Raw genomic sequence first — 16,616 nt, 5'->3', positions numbered from 1 at the left:
GTGCCTGGCTACCTCACCTGCTGTGTTTAGAATCAGCACTTGAGCACAGAGCGCGTGCAAATTGAAAGCACGTGGTGTTGGAGTGGGGAGCTGGGAGCAAAAACCGCAAGCACCATTCGATTTAGTGCCTGACTTTTGTGACTGTGCCCCTCTTCAATCTCAGGTCTGCACTTCACTTTCGCGTCATTCATACAGTTTGGCTTGTATTTAACAGCATGAAATCGAGAAGCCAATTATTGGCAAATGTTCAGGTGCCAGACCTACTACGAGAAAATCAAATGAATTGTTGGTTGGGGGCCGGAGGAGCTTTTGGTAAAAACAGTAATGGTTAGTGACTTTGAACAGGAGATTGAGATTGGTACTGGAAAACTGGCTTCCATCGCTGCAGCTAATGTGATTTGTTTTTTTTTTTTTGTATTTACCAAAACAATTTGGTTTTACAAAGACTCCTTCTGACTTTGCGCTCTATTTCGTCGTCATTTCAGGTTTAGTTTTCATTTTCCTGGACTCTTTCTGTTTCTGTTAGCGCTATTTGGGCTAAGGCAGTTTGTAAGATTTTTGCTGTAGCGATTGCCCATGAGGTTTTTTTTCCACTTATCAGGCGTGGCCACCATGTCTCCTCCTCGCGGACGGAAAAGCACTCTAAGACAGTTGACAGGTAGGTTTGTCTGATTTTTTGTAACGCCAGACACACCGTCAGTAAGTGACAAACTGATTCGACTGCCTCTGCCTCTTTGTACAACCTGCAGGTGTTTGTGTTTGCAATGCTTCTGATGTGTAGGATTTCATTTGTTGGTAGTACAGAGCGGTTGATTTTAGGTACCCAGAAAAAACTGAAGAAACTTGACACAAAATATGACAACTTTCTGATTGGTCAACATATAATTCCTGTATCTAAGTCTGTAAAGACCTTGGGAGTTAACTTTGACCCGCAGCTATCCTTCACACGTCAGGCCAATTACCTCAAATCCTCGTGTCATTATTATATTCAGCTTCTATGGCAGATTCATCCCTATCTGTCTAAAGAGAACCTTGCTGTGATTGCAGCCGTCATTGTAAACTGCAAGCTGGATTATTGTAACAGTCTAATGATCGGTACCTCCCAGGCCAACATTAAAACTTTGCAGATTATACAAAATAATGCAGCACGCGCTGTAATGGGCCTTAAGCGCAACATGCACGTCTCTGACGCCAGGCGCAGCCTTCATTGGCTTCCAGTGAAACAGCGCTTACACCACAAAGGCCTTACTACTGTGTTTAAATGCCTTCATGGTCAAGCTCCATCTTACCTCGCTACTAGGATCAAAAAGAAACCTGTCACCCGTTCCTTGCGCTCAAGTAGCAACACCGTCTTGGTTCAGCCCCCATCTATCCTGAAAAGATTTGGGGGTATTAGCTTTGACTCTTGGGCCCCGGCTCTCTGGAATGTACTCCCTAAATACCTTACTAATAGTGAGTCTCTGCCTATCTTCAAAAAGCAATTGAAGACCTTCCTGTTTGACAAAGGATAGGTCTCTTCTGTCTCTTTAGCATAGCTCTCTCGGTATTGAAATCAGTCTTCCGATATCTTTTCCTCATCCTGCTGGTCTTTGTGAGGTTTGGGTTCACCAAGTCTCCATGTCTCTTTGTTTTCCCTGTCTGACATTGTTTTTTGTTGTCTGTCTCCTTCTTCCTTTTGTGTGCGCCCTGAGGCCTATGGGTTAGTGGCACAATACAAGAATATAGATAGATAGATAGATAGATAGATAGATAGATAGATAGATAGATAGATAGATAGATAGATAGATAGATAGATAGATAAAAAATTTAGACTTGCTCTTAGGAAGATCTGTCTCAGTGGTCTGCTGGGAATTTCTTTGTATATTTCCGCTAAGTCGTTTAGTTTCCTTGGGAGTGCCAGTAGGTGGTTTAGGAGTTTGTTATCTTCTGCCTTCTCTAGAATACCTATCCAGTCCAATTCCTCTAGTTTTTTTTTTATTCTTAGGGTATTTTGGAGTAAATCCTCCTGTGTACAAGCAATTGACTTCAGTTGTTCACTTTTTTTGGCTGCCCATGATGGTATCATTTTGTATCCTACTGCCTTGATTTCTGTGCATATCAAGTTGTACAGGGGCGATGACTCTGGTAGCAAAATGTTCCTGTAGAGTGAGATGCTGCTGTTTTCCACTGTTGCTTTTAGGGAGATGAGCCACAGCTAATCTCCCGATAGCTGGTAATGAGGTTGATTTTGGAAACGACAGCACAGATCTCCAGAAGAAACCTTCAATCTCTTTCCAGATTGTCCCCGGTATCATTGGCATTGCCTCGGCACCATAGGTGAAATACGGGACAGCTTTCGCTTTGTAGTACTTGAGTACGGTTATTGGGAAAAAACGTCCAAATTTGTTGTCCAGCATGCGGGCCTATGTTGTCATTGTGCGAGCTTTGGTCCAGATGAATCTTTGCATGCTCATTTCTAATCGAGTGTTGTCCAGCATGACACCCAAGTATTTGAATTCGGAGACTGTTTCAATCATCGTGTTTTCTAATTGCCAAGATGTAGAAAAAGCTAGTTTCTTTTTTTTCTCCATGGTCATTATCTTTGTTTTTGTTTTGTTGATTTGCAACCTGTTGTTTTCAATATAATATGATAGATTTGCTAGTTGGCGTTTGAGACCGATCGGTGTCTGGTCCAGCAGAGTGATGTCGTCCGCGTAGAGAATTCTGGGGACTTCGGATCTCCCGATTTTTGGTGGAAATGCTTTCACTGCTTCAGTTGAGTCTTTGTAGTCTTCTATGAAAGCTGTGAACAAAGCCACAGCCAGGGGACAGCCCTGCTTTACCCCTATTTTTATCTCGATTTCGTCCGATAGAGTGCTGTTTCTGTTCAACTTCACCCGCATTGAGGTTCCTTAATAAAGGGCTCTAATGGGCTCCAAGATCTTTTTTGGACAGTTTCCTGCTGATAGTTTGGCCCATAGCAGCGGTCTATCTACCTTATCAAAAACCTGGGTGAGGTCTATGAACGTTAGGTATGTCTTTGTAGTACCCCTCATGAGCTTTACTTTTTAGAATGCTCAGGTTCGCGATGTTGACGGTAGTCCCTGAGTTTTTCTGAAAGTCGGCTTGGAAGGGGTCATCGAGGGGGGTTGTCATGATCTCTGCTTCCAAAAGATCAGGACTTGCCCGACTCCCTTGGAAGCAGACCCATAACCCCGGTTCCGAGTGCCAGCCAGTCCCAATTGGGACCTTTTGGACCCTGTCCTGGCGCCAGTGGCACCAGGCTCATAAAGATGCCCAGTCCCAGCGCTGGAAGCGCCGGGCTCATAATGCTTGGGTGGACTTACCTGCAGCAGACCATGCTGCTTACTTACCTGCCAGTTGAACCCCTGAACCTCTTCTGTTTGGGACTACTTTTCCTGTTGGGTGGGGCAGGAGCCACTCCCTACGTTCAGAACACTGGAACTCTTCTGGAAAGCAGGAACTCTTTTCTTACCTAGGCGTGGCTGTGGAAGGAGACACCTAAGCACTACAGGAGGCTATTTAAACCACACCCGATGGATGAATCTTGCTTTGCGTTATTCTGCATTCTCTGCAGCAGAACGCTCATCGTGTCTTCTGCTTCTGATCCTGGGCCTAAGGGAACAAAGGCTTACCATCCTGGAATCCAGTCTTCAGCAGCACCTGTAAAGACAAAGAAAGAACAGGTTAGCACTACGGTCTTCAGTGGCAGCGCATCTCTTACCTGGTCCATCGGCTGTCACCAACGCCTCGCGCTGCATTCCGGCATCTGAAAGACAAAGGCTTACCTACTCTTCGCATGCTCCGGAGGTCTTCGCACTGCATTCCGGCATCTGAAAGACAAAAGCTTACCAGCTCTTTGCACGCTCCGGAGGCCTTCGGCGCTGCATCCCGCATCTGAAAGACAAAAGAAGGTGCGTTTAAAGACATTGGGCAACTTTATTACTCACGTGCCATTACTCCTTCCCACGCCGAATCCAGTGGGTATTCCAGCACCCTTCAGCTTCTCTAAAGCTCCGAACTTGTACCTGCAAGATAAAAGGGACAGTTAGTGCGCATCGTGAAGCAGGCTACAAGCGCTTACTTACGTGCTTCCAGGCGCTTCTATTCCTCACGCGGGTTCGATCCTCAACTCTCATCAGCCCGCCATCCGCCATCGCCGGAACCCTGCAAAACAAGAGATATCATTACAAAAGACTTTTAAGACATTTGAAGTGCCCAGAACTTACCGTTCGTGCAGTTAACGACGGACAGCAGTCCTCTGAGGTCAAGAGGCCTGCACCCTTATCCAGTGAAGAAACTGGTTACGGCACCCTGCCCCGAGGCAGATGGAGAGCTCGGCGTTCACTTACCTAAGGTGAGGGTGTTAACCTTTGGGGTTCTATAGGAGAAGAGACAGGGAAGAGGAGAGAGGCACCCAATAACCCCAGTTCATTAATCCCATATTTTCTATCTGCAGACATCTTACTCTTCGAGTCAGACATACAGTGCACAGAGGTCCAGCCCAAAGAGCCAACCGTGTGTTACACATCACCTTTGAAGATACGGCATTCACCCAGTCAAGACCGGCGCCTCTGCGGGAATCAGGTGAGCGTTACAGAACGCAAAGCCTATCGCAAAACTCCCACCCAGGCGCTATGGAAACCTCGGATACCGACCAGCTAGCCCAGTTACTTGGGGAACTAAGAGCAGAAGTGCATGTAGCCCGTCAGGAAACAAATGCTCTAAGAAGGGAACTGATTATTTCCAAGGAGCGAACAGACGATCTCGCTAGACAATTGCTACAGTCACAAGCCGGACAAACTCCATTACCCGCATCAGGGGCAAATCTTCCTTCAACATCCTCTACGAACCCAGTTCAGATCAACCTACCTGGGAATGTACCTCTGGCTCCGCCCGAACGATTTTCTGGTGACCCAAAGAGGTTTGCAGTATTTATTAATCAGTGCCGGTTGCACTTCTTATGCCGGCCAGCAGCCTTTCCAACTGATCAAGCTAAGGTAGCTTTCGTGCTTTCGTACCTTAGTGGCAATGCGGCAGACTGGTCGATCCCTCTAGTTAATCAAGATGATCCGGTTCTCCATGATTTTCAAGCTTTTCAGCTCAGTATGGAAAAACTGTTTGCAAGACATTCACAGGGGCAGGCCTTGGACAATGAGCTCCTTTCAATGCGACAGGGTAATCAAGACCTTTTGGCTTATATTGCGTCTTTCAACAGACTGATAGTGGAAACTCGATGGCCTGAGGACAAAAGGATTACGCTGTTTTATAGAGGTCTACGTGGAGAGCTCAAAGATGTGTTAGCCCAAGTAGTGAATCCCCCGCAAGACTGTTCGGACTATATTGACTTAGTCGTTCAAATTGACCACAGACTGCAGAACAGGAAGGCCGATCGTTCCAAGTTTGATGCTCGAGTATTTTCCAAACCACCAACTCCTACCAAAGGAGTAGACTCCGGGGAACCCATGCAAATAGGGGGCCTGAAAGGACCACTAACACAGAAGGAGCGGGAAAGGAGAAAACAGCTGCAATTATGCCTCTATTGCAGAAACTCGGGGCACTTTCTTCGGGACTGTCCGGTGAAACCAGCCAAGAAGGCAGTAGGAGCTGCAGTTACCAGGGTCACAAACTCTGAGCAGGGAAACGACCTCGCCCCACAATAGAGGTCCTCTTGCCGAGCGTTAAAACCAGTTCCGTGACCTCGCATTTCGTGATACCTATGGTCCTCATTAGCCCTGAACATCCGGATCGATTACATGCGATTGAAGCTTACGTCGACAGTGGTGCCATCGGCAATTATGTGGATCATGAAATGGTTTTGAGGATGAATCTGACTCTTTGTCCAAAGGCTGTAAAGGACGTCATTACTACGGTGGGTGGTACGGAGATAGCCTCCGGACCAGTAACGCATACCACCCAAAAAGTGACGCTAGTAAGTCAAGATAGACACCATGAGAAGATCGTGTTCGATGTGATCAAGGCCCCTCAGTTCCAGATTATTCTAGGAATTCCTTGGTTAGAGAAGCACAAACCTCAGATCGATTGGCGAGCAAGAACGGTTCAGTTTCCAGAATGTGTCTCTACTTGTCATCCTCGACCTGGTGTTGCACTGGCAGCAATTTCCTCGGAGGCTCCCCAGTTACCTCCTGAATACCTAGAATTCCAAGATGTTTTCCGGAAGGATCAGGCTAACTCTCTACCTCCTCATAGGTCTTATGACTGCCAGATAGACCTTATACCTGGATCTACTCCTCCTTGTAGTAGAATTTATGCCCTCACCGAGCCTGAGAATCTTCACCTCCGACAATACCTGGATCAATACCTAGCGAATGGGTTTATTCGTCCTTCCAAGTCCCCTGCTTCCTCAGCTTTGTTCTTCGTTCCAAAAAAAGAAGGGGACCTTAGAACTTGTATAGATTATCGCGCCCTGAACCAGATCACCGTTAAGAATAGATATCCGTTACCTTTGATCCCTGAACTCCTGGACCAAGTCAGAAAAGCATGCATATATACAAAGCTGGATCTTAGAGGAGCCTACCACTTGGTACGAGTAAAAGAGGGCGATGAATGGAAGACGGCCTTCCGCACCAAGTATGGGCTATTTGAATATCAGGTCATGCCCTTCGGACTTTGCAATGCCCCGGCCGCCTTTCAATATTTTATGAACGATGTCCTCAGAGAGCTCATAGATGTGTGTGTTGTTGTTTACAGTGACGACGTCCTCGTTTATTCTTCATCGGAAACTGAACATCGGAAACAGGTGAAAATGGTCCTCGAGAGATTGCGTCAACACAAACTTCTCGCTAAATTGGAAAAATGTGTTTTCAACGTGACTGAAGTTGAATTCTTGGGATTCATATTATCACCTAGCGGAGTGCGTATGGATTCAAAGAAGGTCGATGCAATTCTCAAATGGCCATCGCCATCCTCCGTAAAAGGTGTTCAAAGCATGTTAGGCTTCGCTAACTTTTACCGCAGGTTTATCCCCGAATTCTCTCGAATAGTCCAGCCCATCACCGCCTTGTTAAAGAAAAACAAACGTTTTGAATGGTCTACCGAGGCGGAACAAGCTTTCCAGAATTTGAAGACTAGATTTATCTCTGCACCGATCTTAAAACATCCTCGCCCAGAACTTCCCTACATCGTTGAAACTGATGCTTCGAGCCTTGCCATGGGGGCAGTTCTATCACAAAAGGACCCAGTAACCAATCAGTTGCATCCCGTGGCATTTTGGTCCCGCAAATTCTCGCCTCCTGAAATCAATTACACTATTACTGATAAGGAACTTCTAGTTATCAAGTCCGCCTTTAAGGCTTGGCGGCATTATCTTCTGGGGGCCCGACACACCGTTACTGTGATTACAGATCACCGAAACCTGCAATATTTGAAAACCGCAAAAGCTCAATCCTCTAGGCAACTCCGTTGGGCACTATTCTTTGCCGAGTTTGACTTCATAATTACCTATCGACCTGGTACAAAAAACGGTAAAGCTGATGCCCTTTCTCGGATGGGAGTGGAAGAACATTTGATCAATCCTAAACCTGTACCTATCATTCCCGAACAAAGAATTCTAGGTGTAATCGCCACACAATCCATAGAGGAAGTTAAGGATAAAGCCAGGCTACTGGTAACTCCAGCAGACATACAGAATTGGCATCTGCAGGGAAAGGACTTTACGGTGAAGGACAACCTATTATATTTCCAAGAACGGTTATACCTGCCCAGCACAGATTTACAGAAAAAGGTAATCTCTTGTTATCACGATTCTTTAATGGAAGGACATCCCGGTATGACCAAGACCTCGGAAAAGATCAAGCGCTACTTCTGGTGGCCGTCTTGGAAAAGAGATATCAGAGACTTTATAATGTCCTGTGGAGTATGCGCCCAAAACAAGAGTCAAAAGGAAAAACCAGCCGGCCTCTTACGCCCTATTGACATCCCGCCTCGCCCTTGGCATACGCTTTCTATGGACTTCATCACCGATCTACCTCCATGCTCCGGATACAATACGATCCTAGTAATCGTGGACCTATTCTCCAAGATGGCGCATTTCATTCCACTCAAAGGCTTACCAACAGCAGCAACTCTGGCCCGAGAACTTCTCGAAAACATCGTCCGACTGCACGGTTTTCCTTCAGTTCTAATTTCGGATCGAGGTAGTCAATTTATTTCTCATTTTTGGCGAAGTTGCTGTCGGTCGGCTCAAATTGATGTGAGACTTTCGACCAGCCACCACCCTCAAACCGACGGACAAACCGAGAGGACCAATCAAACTCTGGAACAGTATTTGCGCTGCATGCTACAACAAACTGAAAAAACTTGGAAAGATATCCTTTGGATAGCCGAATATGCCTACAATAACTCTGTCCACTCGGGAACTGGGAAGACCCCGTTTTTTCTTTTATACGGTAGTCACCCTCGAACCTCGGAGTTGGATCCACTCCAAGATCTTGGAACAGCAGCAGTAGACCACCTGCATTCTACAATCACCCAAGCCTTTAAGGAAGCCGTTTCTCACCTTCAAAGGGATAAAGAACAATACAAGAAAGGAGCAGACCAACATCGGAAGGAAGCCCCCCAATATCAAGTAGGAGATCAAGTCTGGTTATCCACCAAATATCTACCTCTAAAAGGACCACGCACATTCAACCCAAGATACCTTGGTCCCTATTCCATCACTACCATAGTAAATCCAGTAGCGGTCAAGTTGGACTTGCCCCCTCACATGAAGATACATCCGGTCTTCCACGTCTCTCTATTAAAACCCGTGCAACCTCAAACCCAACTAACTACATCTCCAAAACCTATTCTAGTTGATGGAGAACTCGAGTTTGAAGTCAAAAGCATCCTGGATTCCAAGATCTCCAAATCTAAACTATTTTACCTGATTGACTGGAAAGGCTACGGTCCCCAAGAAAGATCCTGGGAACCTGCAGAATATGTCCACGCGCCTCGTCTAATCAAAAGATTTCATCGAACATTTCCTAACAAGCCCAAACCCCCGGAGAAGCCCGGTTTGGGAGGGGCCTTGAGGGGGGGTGCTGTCATGATCTCTGCTTCCAAAAGATCAGGACTTGCCCGACTCCCTTGGAAGCAGACCCATAACCCCGGTTCCGAGTGCCAGCCAGTCCCAATTGGGACCTTTTGGACCCTGTCCTGGCGCCAGTGGCACCAGGCTCATAAAGATGCCCAGTCCCAGCGCTGGAAGCGCCGGGCTCATAATGCTTGGGTGGACTTAGCTGCAGCAGACCATGCTGCTTACTTACCTGCCAGTTGAACCCCTGATCCTCTTCTGTTTGGGACTACTTTTCCTGTTGGGTGGGGCAGGAGCCACTCCCTACGTTCAGAACACTGGAACTCTTCTGGAAAGCAGGAACTCTTTTCTTACCTAGGCGTGGCTGTGGAAGGAGACACCTAAGCACTACAGGAGGCTATTTAAACCACACCCGATGGATGAATCTTGCTTTGCGTTATTCTGCATTCTCTGCAGCAGAACGCTCATCGTGTCTTCTGCTTCTGATCCTGGGCCTAAGGGAACAAAGGCTTACCATCCTGGAATCCAGTCTTCAGCAGCACCTGTAAAGACAAAGAAAGAACAGGTTAGCACTACGGTCTTCAGTGGCAGCGCATCTCTTACCTGGTCCATCGGCTGTCACCAATGCCTCGCGCTGCATTCCGGCATCTGAAAGACAAAGGCTTACCTACTCTTCGCATGCTCCGGAGGTCTTCGCACTGCATTCCGGCATCTGAAAGACAAAAGCTTACCAGCTCTTTGCACGCTCCGGAGGCCTTCGGCGCTGCATCCCGCATCTGAAAGACAAAAGAAGGTGCGTTTAAAGACATTGGGCAACTTTATTACTCACGTGCCATTACTCCTTCCCACGCCAAATCCAGTGGGTATTCCAGCACCCTTCAGCTTCTCTAAAGCTCCGAACTTGTACCTGCAAGATAAAAGGGACAGTTAGTGCGCATCGTGAAGCAGGCTACAAGCGCTTACTTACGTGCTTCCAGGCGCTTCTATTCCTCACGCGGGTTCGATCCTCAACTCTCATCAGCCCGCCATCCGCCATCGCCGGAACCCTGCAAAACAAGAGATATCATTACAAAAGACTTTTAAGACATTTGAAGTGCCCAGAACTTACCGTTCGTGCAGTTAATGACGGACAGCAGTCCTCTGAGGTCAAGAGGCCTGCACCCTTATCCAGTGAAGAAACTGGTTACGGCACCCTGCCCCGAGGCAGATGGAGAGCTCGGCGTTCACTTACCTAAGGTGAGGGTGTTAACCTTTGGGGTTCTACAGGAGAAGAGAAAGGGAAGAGGAGAGAGGCACCCAATAACCCCAGTTCATTAATCCCATATTTTCTATCTGCAGACATCTTACTCTTCGAGTCAGACATACAGTGCACAGAGGTCCACCCCAAAGAGCCAACCGTGTGTTACACATCGCCTTTGAAGATACGGCATTCACCCAGTAAAGACCGGCGCCTCTGCGGGAATCAGGTGAGCGTTACAGGGGTGGACTTGGCCCATGCTTGGAATTCCCAGAGTAGAAGCATACCAAACACTTTTCCAATGCAATCGAGGAGTGCGATTGGATGATAGTTGAGCGGGTCTGCTCTGTCACCCTTTTTGAAAATTGGCACCACCACAGATGAGGTCCATGATCTTGGGCGTGCTCTTGCAGTGGCGCATTTTTCGAAAACCTTGCTGTGAAACAGAGCCCACTCTTCAGGAAAGTTTTTGAGGTCAATGTTGGTCACTCCATCCGGCCCCGGGGCCCGTGTAGCTTTTAGTTTGCGGATGATTGATTGAATGTCCTCTTCGTTCGAGAGGTCAGTCCATAGTGCTTTACTCTCGATGACATTGTCCGGCACAGCCTCGACTGAACCGATGAAGAGGGTCTTAAAATTGGCTATCCAGCTCGCTTCGCTCACACAGTTCGACTGCGATGGTTCTGTGTGCGCTCCCGATGTTTTAATTAAAGTCCAGAAATCTCCAGTGTTTTTACTCCCTGGTTTTTTTTAACATTGCTTCGGAATCTCTTTGATAAAGGGAGATCCGGTGATTTCTCAGCCATGCTTTGTAGGACTTTGCTTCCTTGCTGTGTTCCATTTGAGCCGATGGTGAATTAGTTTTTTTTGCTTTTCTTCTTAGGCGTCTTAGAAAGGCTCTTTTTGCGACCAGCTGCATGTCATATTGATGCATGCTTGTGTCGCTCTCTGGTGTTTTTTTTCTTGTTCCTGTCTTGTATGGGCTCAGTAGCGGTTGATGATCTGGTTTTATTGGGGTGTTTGCTATGTTGCCCGCCCATTGCCTTTGGTAGTTGAGATGTGGTTATGTGATTATGTCAGCCAGAGGCGCCGACTACGTGGGTGCTGCAGGGCCAAGGCACCCGCCGGGAGACTGAATTCACAGTTCAGCCCCCTCCGGCACAGGGAGAAGACGCAGTATGGATGGCCCTTTGTGTTGGGCTCCATACTGTGTCTCTCTATCTCCGGGCCATGGCACACTGGGAGTGTCACCTAAGCCCTCTCCACCAGGCCCCCTATTGAGTGGGATGGCTTAGGGACAGGCCATTGGAATTTCTTGCACCTTCTGGGTCGCGCATGCATGGTGCAGCAGCAGGCAGTTCTGCCTCCAGTAGGCCCACGCAGATACAATGCCAGCCGGCCTGATAACTCGAGGAGGAAATACGTTTATATTTCTCTTGTCACTTTGGCCCACTCCTTCCTCCCCTACTTTCCTTTTCCCCGACTTTCCTTATCCCTCTACTATCTCCCCCCATGGACCGCCGCTCTCTATTGTTTGCCTTCCCACTGCCCCATTTTTTGATTTTCCCTGGTCCCTCGACGCCCCCGGGCCCGGCCTATTCACACTTAACTCACCCTGCCACCCCCCACCTGCTCCCTCAACATCGCCACTATCACCCCAGGGGGGTATCAAACATTGCAAGTGTAGGGAAGGGCGAGCCATGAACAAAGTCCTGCTACTCCCCCCCTCCCACCCAAGTGCAGTGTGCGTGATTCTATATGTCTCATTCTTGCCCCCTATCAACTTTTTTGGTAACATTAGTGACAGATTGCATTTTAACACATGCACATAACAAAAAAATAAAAAAAACTGCAGGACCATTACAGATGCAGGAAACACATCTATCACAGCTCTGTCCAGGCTCTGTGTGGCAAAATACATGCAAACCTCCTAATTTGCATATGCTTTACACTGCATACATCACCATAGAAATATGAGCAAGAAGAGTATGGCTTTAGTTTTATTCTCCCCATCCTGCATGCAAAGTCACAATAGCATCATGCAGATTAATGTGAGCATAACAAATCCCCCTTAAGTTTTAAATCCATAGTAATTATTTTGTAAATCATGCAGCATTATACACCCTTCTCACTTCTGATCACCCCCATTCACATTTCTTAAGAGAAAAAAGTACCTGCTATTAGTCCGTCCCCCCTTCACTCCCATCATTGTCTAATGGCTCTCTTTGTAGTGCTTTGATGAAACACGGTGTCCCAGCAGAGGGACACCTTCCCCGTTCTGCACCATCATTGACAATGAAGTTGATGAACGGGAAATGTGTCCTGCTGCCAGGACAATGAGAGTGCTGAGCAGGAACACTGTGCTGCTCGGCGCACTCATTGTCCTGCCGTGTGGCCGGCCAGAGGGGCTGAGCGGGAGTGGTATCCCGCTGCCAAATGCCCTGGTCTGGCTATTGAAAGAACGACTGGGGGGGGCAAGCTGCCCCACAACGACCTGCCTACATTTGGAAATCAAAAACCCTGACATGTATGTGGTCTGCTGTGGGTGCACTCCCCGCGGCACAATGCCCTTGCCTCCTCGCCATGAAGCTCTCTGGTAAACCTAACCATCATGCATATGGACAGCCTGTAATGGATCTATCTCTCTGTAATGGGATGACTTGCAGCAGTGACACGATAAGGCTAGTCTGTAAAATCTGGCAACAAATCCTGACTAAAACGGAACTGCATGCCCATACTCTATAACCATAAGTCTAGGAGTTAAATCGGAAAGTTCTGCTAAGGAATACCGACAGATGCACAGGGAAGGGGCGATGTGAGGGTTGGCTGAATTGTGGGGTGGAGCGGGTCTCCTTCATGATGGCGTACGGAGGACATTCCTAGAATTGGGGAACCAACATGACCTGTTTGTGGGACAATTCCCGATGTATGTAGGAATTATATGTAAAGCCATAGGACACTGGCAATTGCTGCCAGAGTGATTAACATTGGGCACTTTTCTGATGACACTGCCCAAAACAGCAGACAGAGCTAGGCCCATTCCCAGAATCTACCTTACACTGCGAGATCTCATGCACAACAGAGAGATAGAGGCTAAGGAAGGATAAGGACTGGGAGATAGATTTGGGCACACTGCTGACAGATACACGAGAGAGTACACTTTACAGTTACCTTAATGATATATTGTGTGACACACGGTTCAAATTGATACAGGATAACATACTGCACAGAAAAGAATGGGACTCCCAAAAATGTACCAGGCTGCCCCAGACCTAATTATTAGATGCAAGAATTAGGGTGCAGGCATACTACACATGTTATAGAATTTTTTGTCCTACATTTATGGCAGGGTGTGCTGATAAATGTATGTGATGTGGGAGCTACTGGAATTAAACAAAGCCCAATAGTATGACCTGTTGGAACTGTACACACTAAACTACACCACTCCCCCACAGACCTGCCTACATTTGGAAATCAAAAACCTGGGCATTTATGTGGCCCACTGTGCGTGCACAACTCGCTTCACCTTGTAAGTACTATAAACTATTCCCTCGCCTGCTCGCCACACCTTAGATTAAATTATAAAAGGGGGTAGCGATATATATATATCACAAAAAACAAAGTCAGACAACGCACCGAGCTCTGGAAACAACATTCAATTTATTCAAAAAAGCACACCGGAGGGGAGGCCCCCTACTGCCGGCACATTTCGCCGTACTGTGGCTTTGGCTAAATATATATATATATATATATATATATATATATATATATATATATATACACATACACATACTGACTTATGTCAAATGAACATTTTATATTAGGAATCTGAACATACTCAATTGCGACTTACTGTCAAAATCACTAATGCATTTTGACCTGCAAAAGATGAACCCCATTATATTTTTCAAAAGTATAGATGGGGAAGCGAGGCAAGATTGGGGGGCAGGGGCATATGCCAAACTCTGGTTTGAGGTTGGAGCCATTACCTGGTTTAAACACGGGCCGAACTGTGCTTGCTTGTGAAATAACCCATTTAAAAAAAAAAATGTAAACATACCTGTCCACCTGATACTACTAGACAGGGACTGGGATTGATCTTGGAGGCACTTACTGCAGAGTTTACAAATGACGTGAAAGTGTTTTTGACCTGACTGCTGGTCAGCTACATTTGCTGGGGAGGAGTGGGGGATGGGGGGGGTTGTGACCGAGAACAAAACGAGGCCCTGGAAAAGGAAATCATCATTTTCAAGCTTTCAAGTTGGCCCTATATCAACAAACCCAACCCTTTTGATATGGGATAATTTGGAAATAAAATAGGTTATCATACAAAAGAGGCCCAGGGTGCATAGGCCTACCGGGAAATCTCCTACAGGCCAGTCCACCCCTGAGTCTGCTGCCGTGGATTTCGGGGTCTTTTTCCTTCATAAGATTAGTGTGGTAAACGCATGGCAGTTGGCCACGTATTCTGGTGATGTGCTAAAGAGTGATTTACTGAAACCGTCGGGAAGAAACAGATAGCATCTAATGTTTATCATACACACAACACAAGCAAGGGTAATAAGAATAATACATATATTCACATAGAAGGTGGACCCAAAGCAAGGGTAATAAGAATAATACATATATTCACATAGAAGGTGGACCCAAAGCAAGGGTAATAAGAATAATACATATATTCACATAGAAGGTGGACCCAAAACAATATTGTTTTCCAATAGCACGTCTGCCCAGTTCTCAGGGGTAGTAGTTTATCTTGCACTAGAGCGCAGTGACCCAACTTTTTCCATAGCCTAGTGCAAAACCTGCCATAGCTTCAGGTACCCATTCAGACCTCCGTTGGGGTGAAGGTTATGTTCTGGTATGCAGGGTCTGATGCAGATCATGACAAAGCAACGTTGCCCTTTTCATCAAGAGATGCCTTTACTTGTTCCGGAATTCAAGGGAAAACAAGAGGTTTTTTTGGTGGTGGTGGTACTTCTTGCAGCTGAACCTTCTGTTTAGTGACCATGTTGTTGTCTCGTTCTCCCAGCCTAGTGGTGTTGCTCCACCTTTTGAGGACTACTACAACCTGGATGATTATAGAGGGGTGGAGTAGGGGCAGGGATAGCTTATTGCAATGCAACTGGAAGGCTTGCATCTCCTTCTTACTTGACTTTAGCATATGCAGAACAAGCTAGCCAATGTTTCCACTGTTCTGCGCCCCTCCCTTTCACCAAGTTGGCGATTAAATACAAATGTGGTGATATCATTGCCAGCGATGTCATTTCCTTCTATCTGGGCACCCCAGGGAAATTCATAAGTTGGCACCCCTGATGTTAGCTGCTAGTACCCGCGAACACACTCCGATTGAGGAAATTGTCTACTTGAGGACCGACGTACATACTATCGCAGGTGCCCTGGGAGAACCGTCAGCTCCCAGGATTACCAAACAGACCTCAGTCGGAGGAAATACATTTCGCGGGTACCCAGGCCGATGCAATTTCCATCCAACTATACTCGGCATCGAACTCTCGGCCTCATATGGGTGAACAGATGGCCTCTATAACTACGGATTCCCTTAAGCAATGCCAATTAGCCATTGACCCAGCCCTCTCACCAATGATAACTGTGAGAAATTACGAATTATACGATGGTGACCAGCACCCCAGTTAACCAATTAAAGAATGGAAATACAGTTTGTGATGAAAGCTATTGTGGGGTTTTTTGCTTGCACCAACTCAGTTAACTCACTCTGTGAAGGATTGGAATTACCAGCAATGTGTGAGGTTGCAATAGGCACTAACTCCATGTCTAATATGACCACCATAATCATGTACATCATAAACACCTCCCGACCCATGCCGGGTAGAGACAAAGCTACCCGGCCTGTCGGAGAAAACTTGTTTAAATAGGGGGGCCCGGCCGGCAGAGGCAGAGCATCAGATGGGCCTGTGGCAAACAATGTGGGGGCTTGGGTTTGCAAAACCAAACCAAACTAAGAAATAATTCTCTCACCATCGGCCCGCCAATCACAAGAGGGTATTGACATTACAGGCTCCATGGCTGTAGCCAGTATGGACTGTGCCAATAAAACAATGGTATTGGAAAAACGACCAGAAGTCAAGAACAGGAAAATTAAGAAAATGACGGAATACCCCCGGAAGCTGGGCCCTTTGACGAGTACAGAATTAAGGCATCAGGCTACTTTACAGATTGATGGGCTACATTTGACCCCAGTTCTATTTTTATTAGTGACCAAAGCCTATTAGATCTGGCTCCCGAGGTCGACTTCGCCCAAAGCCTAAAGGAGGGGAGATATTGCAGTAACTGGAATAGCAGCACTTGGTGGTGAGGAGGACCAGT

Source organism: Ambystoma mexicanum, chromosome 2q (genome assembly GCF_040938575.1).
Source record: "Ambystoma mexicanum isolate Mex_15411 chromosome 2q, UKY_AmexF1_1, whole genome shotgun sequence".
In the NCBI taxonomy this organism is placed as follows: Eukaryota; Metazoa; Chordata; class Amphibia; order Caudata; family Ambystomatidae; genus Ambystoma; species Ambystoma mexicanum.
Note: the sequence above shows the minus strand (reverse complement) of the source record.